The following is a 10,401-nucleotide window of genomic DNA, read 5'->3' as shown; positions in this document are numbered from 1 at the left end:
ATAAACTTCTTAGAAATATGTTAGAAGGAACATTTTCAATAAAAATAATCTAACACAGATAATATCTCGAATTTTGTTGATTCTTTCCCTGGGTGTTTTGAACGTTAACCAGATGTTAATCGGACTTTTCTAAGATTGTGTTCGTGAAAAACATCTTTTGAAATTTGGGAATCCCTTCTAAGTTTGAAAGTGGTTTGTTATTTCAAAGCGCATTAAGTTCCTGTAGCACTTGATAGCCTTCTCGTGAATCATACCCAGCTTCCTCACGAGTTTGTCACGTGAAACAGGACGTTATGTAAGGGAACCAATCACAGAAGCTTTGTAAACAGTGCGTCATGTCAAGCCTCCCGTAAGGAGTTAACGTATAAATGAATGTGGTCTTCCGCTGTAACTAAGATGTTTTCTACGAATTGTTTACGAGAGGTAAAAATTAAATTAGTTGTAAGTTTCAAAACGTTCCATGCGTCTACGTAGCTGCTTCTTACATAAATTTATTTAGCTTCAGCCAATTATGAAAGAAGATGCTATTTACAAAAGGATTATTTTGATAAAAATGGTCACGTGATCAAGCTGTGACGTTTTCTTGCATCGTTCCTATTATAAATACACATAGCTGGTAAGTCTGTGATATGCCGGTAACCGAATGTGAGGATTTGTTAGTAATATGACTGCTACACAAGATACATTAGGAGAAAGGCCTGTTGAAAAGACAGAAACCATGAATCAGGTAAGTAGAAAGTTATTTTTCTTGCTTACCCAGTCATGATGTTACTACGGGGGCATTGGGGGGCTGATCAAATTGTGAATTTAACATTTTACCGTTCCAACGCCAGGTCAAACTAAATATTGGGGACGTGCTGCCGGCCCAAACCAATGAAAAAGGCAGTCAGCTAGGCCAGCAGACAGCAGAGCATATATTTGAATGTGATCCGGAATTAGATCCATGGGCTCTGCCTGAACTGAAGGACCAAGGGGTCAAGTGGTCAGGTAAACACTAGTTTAAAGACTTGCTGTCGGATCAATGGACACTGTCTAACTAATGATAGTCGGTCTGCTTTGTTCAGCGTGAATGCTTTGCTGGAAAGTAGAAGGAAAGGGAGGTGAAACGTTTTATGCTGTAGATTTTGATACAAAATCGAAGTCTGCACAGCACATTACACAGTTTTTTAGTATGTTACGTATGTTGTTGTGATCATTTTATGTATCATATGTTTTCTCACAACAGAAAACGAAGGCCTGTATTTCTTATGATAGTTATGTATTCGAACAATGCTACTCTTTTTAGTTACATTCTTTCTGTCTTTGTATCTAGAATACAGACTGTCCTTGTATTTTGTTACGACGTTTTGAAGGTTTAATTATTTATTACTTTTTAACAGGCAATGTCGACCATGGAAACATGAAGTTTAGTGTGCCTGCCGACAGTTACTAATATGTATTTTAAAATATCTTACCGTATATTTAAATTATTACTTTAGTTATGATCTGCATACACATATTAAGAGATGGTATTTATTCTCATTCCTACCAGTTGTCATTTTATTAAACTTTTCAACTGAAAACTGTAATATCGAAGTTGAACGAACCTGTAAAAAACATTTGAAACCGTATTCTAAAGAGAATAACGTAAAATATTAACATGTTGCGTTTTTGATACAATAGATTTCTAATTAAGCTAATGAAGAGTCTTAATTTTGAATTTTTGTACCATAGACATATCCACCTCGCTGTGCGCTTGGTTGGCAGGCTTCCCAGCAAGGCGGTTTGCACCGGTCATCAGCTTTATCTCGAGTGTGCATTGCAGACATGTGACGTCATGCGCTTACGAATGCCCAGACTTATTCTAACCAATCAAATAAAAGTCGCTATTTTGTGATTCGCGTTTAACATCTAAAGTATAAATAATGTGTTGAAAATATATCTTCGTACAAGGAGACGTTATGCCGTGAGATATTTTGTCGCATACTGTAATTCACAAAATTATTTTTTGTCGAAAGTCTCTAATATTTACCAACAGATTCATTTTTAAGTAGTTTAGTTTTTATACAAAAGTAAATAATTAATAAAAAGTGTCTTTATGTTTAAAGTTATAGTTAACCTTACATTATAGAAAAAATATCTTCATTATACACCAGAAGTATTTGAAAAACTATAAATTATGTATCACTATAAACTAGTGTTTAAAAAAAAATCGAAAAACACTTAAAGTGTTTAGTCAGAACCGATCCTGGTTTCTACTGAAAAATGCTGAGGTTATTAATATTTACAGTAAAACTTCAGTTATATAGTGTTATCACTCTTTCGCTTCTAATCACAGCAAATGGCGTCTAGGGGAATATTTTTTTCAAATCTGGTATGCTAGCTACTTTTATTAAAGTGTTACTCAGCGTTTCACTTACTATGAATATTTTAATCTAAATAATTTTAATATAGTAGGAAGTTACTGTTTCATAGATTTAAAGGTTTTGTTACTTTTATGTTTTGAAAGATATCAGTTTTTGATCTAACAAATAAACGAACCATTGTGTTTTGCTCGTTCATCTTCGACTTAACGTCTACTGATCGATTAATTTCCCTATATACTTACTGTTTCATGTTGGATACTTACTGTCGTATTTTGTAAAGTGTGTGTTGAGTTTTTTATGCACATAAGCCTTACTTATAAATCTCAGTACACACTTTGTTGAATGAAAAAACATTAATAAACAAGTACATTTCTCTGGACCACTGTTTTTAAGATCTACTTTTATGAATTTTATTTCTGTAAAAACAAACATTTCAACCTGTGCAACACTACCTAGACTTTAGATGTAGTGAACTGGCCCAGGAATATATAAACTGTAACGACATTATACTTTATGAAAATTATTTCGAAAGTAGATAAACTTAGTGAAGTAATTTTGTTATATTTATTAAACTATAATTGTGCACCTGTAGTTATATTTCATGTGATTATTGCATATTGGCAAGAATATTCTAAAGAAACGTTTACCACATGTTTATATTTTTTTTTCATGTATATTTTACGCCACATGCATGTTTTGTGATGAATGGTTGCTCTCTTTCTCTTTGTAGGCCGGAACTATGCCTATAATTTTTACATAATGATTGTATAACTGTAGCTGCGTTTGTTCCTATTTAATTGTTGTTTTTTCTTATTCGTAGGTATAAGGAAATATTATTTTAAGGTAAGTATTATAATTAATAAATCCCATTTTAACGAGTATTACATTTCTTAAATTATGTATTTAAAGAACATTACAAAAAGTGTTAAGAAGGTACTATATAATTTATGTTTCTTTTTTTTTTTCTGTTACAGATCTCTCCGGAGCAGGGAAAGCAGTGCGAATACTTCAGTGTTTTGTCAAACTTGGAGCTCTTTTGTTACTGTTGTATATATTTATCTGTTCACTGGACTTTCTTAGCTCTGCATTCCGTCTTCTTGGAGGAAAAGTAGCAGGAGATGTACTATCTAAAAATGAGTTGTTGTCCAACCCTGTCGTAGGGTTAATGATCGGTGTTCTTGTAACTGTCTTAGTGCAGAGCTCATCAACTTCTACATCAATTATCATCACAATGGTTGGAGCGGACTGTAAGTAATGTTTTGAATAACTAAATCATATTTAATCTTCAATGGATATCTATTCGATTATTTTAGTTAGCATCACGATAATACAAGTGTAATGAATATTATAATTTTTGATCCTACAAATATATATACGTGTGTGTGTCTTTGTATTTCCTTGAATACAGAAAGATGGATGTTTATAATTTAGTATAGACAGTAAGGCTTTCTTTTCATTTATATTGTTAATCCGTGTATGCAATTCCGAGAAAAACATATCTTAAAATAAAAATTGAATATACCCAGGACTCGTTAAAAATAAAATACAAAACTTTTTCTTAAATCTACATATAGTTTCAAACTTTTGGACGAGATGATATTTAATATTATAGAATAACCAGGCATATTCTAAAAACTGTATTTTCTGCAAGGAGAAAACATATTGAAAAACTTCCACTAGATTTTTGGTTTTAATTACAGTATTCAAACCTTAATGTAAGGTTGGACGTTTACAATTTCACTTATTTACTTCCTTAGTGATAAAAGTTCAAAGTGCCATCCCTATTGTGATGGGAGCTAACATAGGAACTTCCATGACAAATACTGTTGTTGCATTGATGCAGGCATCGGAGAGAAATGAGTTTCGTCGGGCTTTTGCAGCCGCTACAGTACACGATATGTTTAACTGGTTGACAGTTATATTCCTTTTACCCTAGAAGCCACTACAGGTAATTTCATGTAATGTTGTGTTAATGTATGTCAACAATTTCATCCAAAATCACGATTATAAAAGGTTTATTTTGTTTGAATATTCACACATAGCTAAACAAAGCCTGACTTTAGTACCCATCACTAATTTTGAACTAATAAGCTAGAAAGAAAGAAAATAGTCAACATTACCCATTGTCAACTCTTGGGCTACTCCAATCAAATAGTGTAATTTTACAGTCAGTTGTTAAGCGCCCGTTTCTTCTAAGTGTGGAGCTAAGTATTTTTTTTTTTATATTATTATTATTATTGTCACAACAGGACAGAAAATACATAAATCCTTGGATAAACAATCCATGCCTCCTCTACTTGTGGAAGAAAATTAGGGATTTCTTTTCATATAATAATGTTTTAGAAACACTTGAGTATTACAAAAAAGAGCTAAGACTACAGTAAATTAATTAGTTGAAACATATTATTGAATTAACTAAAATGTTTTTGATTAAAAATACACATGACCATTTGTTATTAAACACGAAATCTGATTTTAGGCAGTTATAAGTGGAAGTTATACTTTTTGAAATGTTTCAGTGTACATAATATAAATTTGGAGAGATAACTGTGATTGTTTTTTAAGAACACAGGTGTTTAGATATTACTTAAGAAACTGTGAATTTTATGTTTGTTTCAAAATATTAATGAAATATCTTAGAAATTGTTAGTTTTGTAAAACTTTTTCACAGAATTTGTTACTACTCCTAATTATGTTTATCAAGGAATAGTTTGAGCTTTACTTCATTTAAATGTACATTTGAACTTCTAAATTTAGCTAAAGGTTTGTTTATCCTGCTACTTTGATGTGTTTTTCATTCAAATAATAGGATACTTATACCATCTGACAAGCGAAATCTTGAAAAATACAAAATGGGAACAAAACAAAGAAGCAGATCGGGATTTTCTTAAAAAGCTAACCAAACCATTCACAAAAACTATAATTCAGGTACTGTTCAACATTCTTCTTCTTTGATTTTAGTTTTATTTGTTTCTGTATGATACTCCCACAAATATTTTGTATACAGACTTTCTTTTTCTATTTTTGGTTTGTTTTGAATTTCACGCAAAGCTACAGGGGGGCTATCTGCAGTAGTTGCCCATAATTTTGCAATGTAAGACTAGAGGGAAGGCAACTAGTCATCACCACTCACTGCCATCTCTTGGGCTACTCTTTTACCAATGAATAGTGGGATTGACTTTGACATTATAATGCCCCCATGGCTGAAAAGGCAAGCATGTTTGGTGCGATGGGGATTCAAACCTTCGACCCTTGGATTATGAGTTGAGAGTCTTAACCACCTGGCCATGCTGGGCCTTTTTTATTGTATGTTTTACAAATATTTTATTGTGAGTAAAAATAAAAGAATATATTGGAAGATTCAGTCTCTACCTTGAAATTAATACATAAATAGCAAATTTTATTTTCCAATTTCTTAGAATAAAAACATTGAACATTTTTTTTATTTGAAGTTAAGAACACAGTTATACAATGGGCTATCTTTGCTCTGCCCTCCACAGGCATAGAAATGCAGTTTCTAATGTTGTAAGTCTACAGACATACAGTTGTTTCTCTAAACAGACTTTGAATTTTTATTAGAAACTCTTCATGTGAATAGATAATACATACTATTCAATAATGCAAGTGCTTGTCTTTAATTCTGGAGTAAATCTGCTAGCAGTTGAGTTAGGTTTAAATGAAACATTCAGTTTAACTATTTTAATTTATTTGATTCATAACTCAAGAAAAAAAAATATTTTGAGACTAAAATCCCATAATTAATTAATCTTATGAAGTAGTTCCAATTTTATAATTTTCTTTAATATGAACTTATAAAATTGGCATAGTTTATTCTTACATAACACTTACAATGTAGTCAGGTTGAATAACTTTGATTTAAAAGGTTTGTTTAGTGATATGGATTGCTTCCTCCATCTAGCTCGACAAAAGTGTCATAACAGCAATAGCTAACAAAGATGAAACAGCCAGAAATATGTCTCTCATCAAACGATGTTGTAATAAGAATGGAACTGAGTGCACCAGTGAATGTAAGTGAATTCTTAATGTTGTTTTGTAATTATCCTTTGAACACCCCATTGGTTCAACTAAAATTTATTTTTATCATTTATATGTATATATTTTTTTTATTAAAGCATTTTAATACATTTTGTGAAAACTTTGTTATAAACTAGTAAATTAATTCTTGTTTGTGTTCTAAAAAAAGAAACTACTGCAGGTAATTGTATTTAAGTAGATAAAAGAGTATCAGTTCTTCCACTGTTTTAAGACAGGATTGGTTTTTAGTCTTTACTTTTTTTTATAGTAATAATAAGGCATTGGATATTTATAACGTAGAATTTAAATATTGTATATACTCCCTTGTAGTGAAATGTCAAGTTAATTCCTAAATGCAAGGTGTACTTGTATGTTTGAAGTAGCAGATGATATATATATATATATATATATATATATATATACACACACACATTTTTTTTACAGGCACTTTTCTTCTGAAAGACTTGAATTGGAGTGATTCCTTTATAGGACTTCTGTTGTTAGCAGTGTCTTTAATTCTCCTCTGTTCCTGTCTCATCTTACTAGTGAAACTTCTCCATTCAATGCTGAAGGGTCGTATTGCTGTTGTCATTAAAAAAATAGTTAATGCAGATCCCCGTTTCCCCTTTTCCATGTTTGTGGGTTATATTGCAATTCTTATTGGAATGGTCATGACTATTCTTGTGCAAAGTAGTTCAATTTTCACTTCTGCACTTACCCCTCTAGCAGGTATTGGAGTCATATCCCTGGAAAGGATATATCCTCTAACCTTAGGGTCCAACATTGGTACAACTGCAACAGGAATTCTTGCAGCTTTGGCAGCAGACAAAGCACAGATAAAAAATGCACTCCAACTGGCATTTTGTCATTTGTTCTTTAATATCAGTGGAATCCTTCTTTTTTATCCTCTCCCTTTTATGCGTTTTCCCATTATCCTGGCAAAGCAGTTGGGTAACATCACTGCTAAGTACCGATGGTTTTCAATCCTGTATCTACTCATGATGTTTTTGTTAATTCCTGTTATTGTATTTGGTCTTTCAATAGCTGGTGCAAATGTTTTACTTGCTGTAGGACTTCCCATACTGTTGCTGTTCTTCCTTGTAATTGCAATCAACATTGTCCAGAAAAAACGCCCAAGTATTCTACCATTAGTCTTGCAGGATTGGAAATGGCTTCCAGAGTGGTTACATTCCCTGGATCCTTTGGATCGAATCATTTCAAGATTATTTGGAATGTGCAAGTTTTGTAGCTTTATTACTAACACATCCAGAGCTCATGATGCCAGCATGTTACCAATACCACCAAATCCATCCCAGATAAACTTCTTAGATACACAGTGTTCATCTTCTCCTTCAAGTGATGTTATTGCTTTACATGGTGTGGAACATAATGCTTTTGGCTGGAATCAAAAGAAGTTCTTCTCTGCACCAAATACATATTTATGAAGTAACTTTATTTTATAATGATTATTATAAAAGTACAATTCTCAAAATATTAGACCACATTGTTTTATCTGTACATGTGTAATAATGTTTAATATCTCGAGGCTTAAAAATAAGAAATGAAAAGTAAACAAGTTTGTAAAATGGGATTTTAGCCAATGTTTACATAGTTTACAAAGCAAATTAAGGCATTTTTAACAACAGTTTTATTTTGTAATCAGTTTTATAGTAACAAACTTTAGTATCTGTTATTAAATTAAAACATTGCTGAAATATTCACTTTAAAAAATTAACACAAGAACTTTTTACACACATTTTATGCTTAGTTGTAACATTATTTATTTTTCATCAACTGATTTATATTTATTGTGACATTTTTTTATGATTGCACACTATTCTTAAATATTACAGACATACCAAAATTAAGAAAAAATTTTAGACTGACAACAGTTTGGAAAGATTTATACAGAGTTTATGGATAAAAATTAAGATACAAATTAATCCTTAGTCGTAACTACCACTTATTGTCACGAATGTAGCATTCGTAACAAAAAAAGTGCAACTAACACCCAGTTAAATTGATGTAGCTCTTGTAATGATTTGTAGTATTTTTTATTGCAAAGCCATGTTGGGCTATCTGCTGCATTCAGCGTGAGGAATAGAATCCCAAATTTTAGTAATGTACGTCTATAGACTTACCTCTGTCCCACCACGGGACCTCTCGAAAAGTTATAATTGCCACCCAGTTTAATTGATATACCACTCATAATACAATGATGTAACCACCGCAGTGTGGTTTATGTATCAGCTGCTCTCGAAACAGTAAATTCTTAAATCAAATTAGAAAACAAACTGCACAACATTAAACGTATAAATATTTTCCTTTCTATTTAAATTTTTACAAAAGGAATAATTTTTACTGAAATTTGCACAACCGTTATTATTTGAACGGTCAAAAAGGTTATTCCGGGCAGTGTTCACGAATTTTTGGTGGAATAAGTAATGTGATAATCGTTGTTCATCGGTAGATGTAGCACATTTGTTTGTGATCGTAAAGGAAGATAAGTAAAGCGCTCTTTACTAGTAATCGAAACTTGTGCTCACGTTAATCAACATGTTTTTCACAGTTGATTTATTTTTCATTATTAAACGCTTTTCCAGGACATAAATGATAAAAGAATATTAGTACGCGAAGATAGCATGCTTTTAAATTCTGCACTCAACTTATTTATTGACCAGTAGTAATATTTTTGAAATAATAAACATGGAAACTTAGTTGAAAAGTGTAACCTAATTATCTTTAGTTTTGGTAACGAGGAATGTAAATAGAATCTAACTGTTTTTGCAGTGATGTAAGTCATAAAAAATCACAAGTAAGAATACGCGTTTTGTTTTGTATTAACCTGTTAAAATTAACTTGTTCTTGCGTCCTGCATCTTACATTATAGGTTATCATAGAACCTAATATTCATTAGTATTATTTTTAAAATCTACTGTCATTTAGGAAAATTTTAATTAAAAATAACGGAAAAGAATAAAATTGTGGGAGTTCGGTGAATAACTGGTGCTGGTCTTCCCGCCGAATGATTTATATTTGTTTTTAACACAATTGTGTAGGTTGCGCTGTGTTGTAAAAAAAAAAATAATAATAATCACCGTTTACTTGTGCTCAAAGATGCCAAACGATAAGAAATATTTCACATGACTGTTTGTTTATTTGTAATTAAACACAAAGCTACGGAATGGGCTAACTTTGCTGTGTCCATCATGGGTATCGAAACCAGTTTTTTAGCGTCACACATTTGTAGACTTGTCGCTGTGCCACTTGGGGCCATAGACATGACAGTCAGATAGTTTTATCAAAGTTTGTTACTTAATAATAGATGCTTTAATTAAAAGGATTTTTAAAAATATTTGTCGATGTTGGCAATATTAAAATTCCCACGTAATTTTATATTTTGGACAAATTTAGTCTGATTACATCATTTCATTTTGATTAAGTTGTACATATGCCTTTTATTATACGTAAATATCTTTTTTTCTTCTTTTTATAAAGTGTATATAATTGCTGTGCAGTAAATAACAAATTATTATATTTATCTTCAAGGAGGTAAAAAGACAATGTACAAAATTATAATAAATGAATGAAGATTATTGGCACAAATAATACAAAAGGAATGTGTTTCTTTATATTTTGTCGCTAGATATTTTTGTAAGTCGTACAAAACGTTTATTGAAGCTAAGAATGTAGATGAAAGCCACAATAAAATGGATAATAAGTCTTTTTTGTGCTGCTTTTTTCATATAATAACAAATGAATTATCTCAAACGAAGTTAAAGTTCTATCAAACAATAGTTGAAATCATACGATTCACTAGAAACAGAAACTGTAAAAGTATAAAAGGAATTTAGGGTTGCAGTGAAATCAAATAATTTTGAAAGTGTTACTCCATATTTATTATTATAATAATTTTTTTACTTCCTTGTTTTTTCCAAAGAATTATACTTTAATAATAGATTAATGAATAAAATTATTTTTTCATCTAAAAAATTGGTAATTGTTGCATATACCCATACTT

General features: G+C 31.2%; 1 pseudogene across 1 annotated transcript; it reads left to right on the top strand.

Moving 5' to 3' along the window:
• Positions 1-400: 400 nt before the first annotated feature.
• LOC143232690 (sodium-dependent phosphate transport protein 2B-like) lies at positions 401-10,104 on the top strand (annotated as a pseudogene). The gene is made up of 7 exons (XR_013017669.1): positions 401-727; positions 834-987; positions 3,320-3,592; positions 4,103-4,293; positions 5,155-5,273; positions 6,265-6,373; positions 6,825-10,104. The product of XR_013017669.1 is annotated as a sodium-dependent phosphate transport protein 2B-like (transcript).
• The last annotated feature ends 297 nt before the right edge of the window (positions 10,105-10,401 follow it).

This window comes from Tachypleus tridentatus, chromosome 11 (genome assembly GCF_004210375.1).
Source record: "Tachypleus tridentatus isolate NWPU-2018 chromosome 11, ASM421037v1, whole genome shotgun sequence".
NCBI lineage: Eukaryota > Metazoa > Arthropoda > Merostomata > Xiphosura > Limulidae > Tachypleus > Tachypleus tridentatus.
This window is presented reverse-complemented; position numbering and strand designations above follow the sequence as displayed.